Source organism: Molossus molossus, unplaced genomic scaffold (assembly GCF_014108415.1).
Source record: "Molossus molossus isolate mMolMol1 unplaced genomic scaffold, mMolMol1.p scaffold_m16_p_18, whole genome shotgun sequence".
NCBI lineage: Eukaryota > Metazoa > Chordata > Mammalia > Chiroptera > Molossidae > Molossus > Molossus molossus.
This window is the reverse complement of record NW_023425353.1, coordinates 65,969,701-65,970,769: the sequence shown is the minus strand read 5'-3', so window position 1 is coordinate 65,970,769 and position 1,069 is coordinate 65,969,701.

Here is a 1,069-nt window from a genome sequence, read left to right as displayed (position 1 = left end):
TAAAAGGTACTATACTACCCTCCCCATAAACAGACAAGTTAAAAACCCTGCCCTTCTGGGGAGAAGGGTGAAAGGATTAAGAAATACAAACTGGTCCGGCGGTGTGGGTCAGGGGTTGAGCATCGACCAATGCACCAAGAGGTCACCAGTTTGAGACCGGTTGGGACACATGCCCAGGTTATGGGACTGATCCCCGGTGGGGACACATGCCCAGGTTATGGGACTGATCCCCAGGGATGGCATGCAGGAGGCGGCCAATCGATGTTCTTTCTCATCGATGTTTCTGTCTCTCCCTCTCTCTAAAGAAATTTTAAAAAAGAAGTACAAACTGGCAGTTACAAAATACAGGGATGTAAAGTGCAACATAGAGCATATAGTCAATAATATTGTAGTAGCCGTATGGTGTCCGGTGGGTACTGAAAATCGGGGAGGGGGGGAGCGTCTGTAAATTATAGGACTAAGCACGATTCTGATGCTGCACACCTGAAAATAATAAAGTAATATTGAAAGTCAACTGTAATTGAAAAAATCATTTTTTTAACCTGCCCTTGCTGGATGCAAAGTAGCTCCTGTGACACAGAACCCGGTCCCTCCTCTTTCTTACATCCTCTGTCACCATCCCTACCCCACGGCTGGGGGGCCTTCTCCGGTCCGGCCGCGCCGGGCGGGTCCGGGCCACGTCTCTGGCCGCGCCGCGCGGGCGCTCCCGTGCCACACTCCCATTGGCTGGAAGTTCCGCCGCCCGGAGCCCGAGCGGCCTCCACTCGCCACGCCAGCCCGTCGGGGCGCCGGACCGCCCAGGGGCGGGGCCGGGGGCGGGGCCGGGGCGGGGGCGGGGCCGCGGGCGGCCCGGCGGCCTATGGCGCGGGAGGCGGTGCGCCGCGCCCCTCGAGGCCGGCAGGGCCGGGCCAATCCCGGGCGGCCGGGCGGGCGGTCGCGAGGCCCGGCGGGCCGGGCCGGCGGGCCGGGGGCGGGGGACAATGGGCCGGTTCCGGGTGCGTCACCCCGGAGTTCCTTAAAGAGGAAGCGGCGGCGGCGGCGGCGGCGGCGGCGGGCCCCGCGCCTGGGA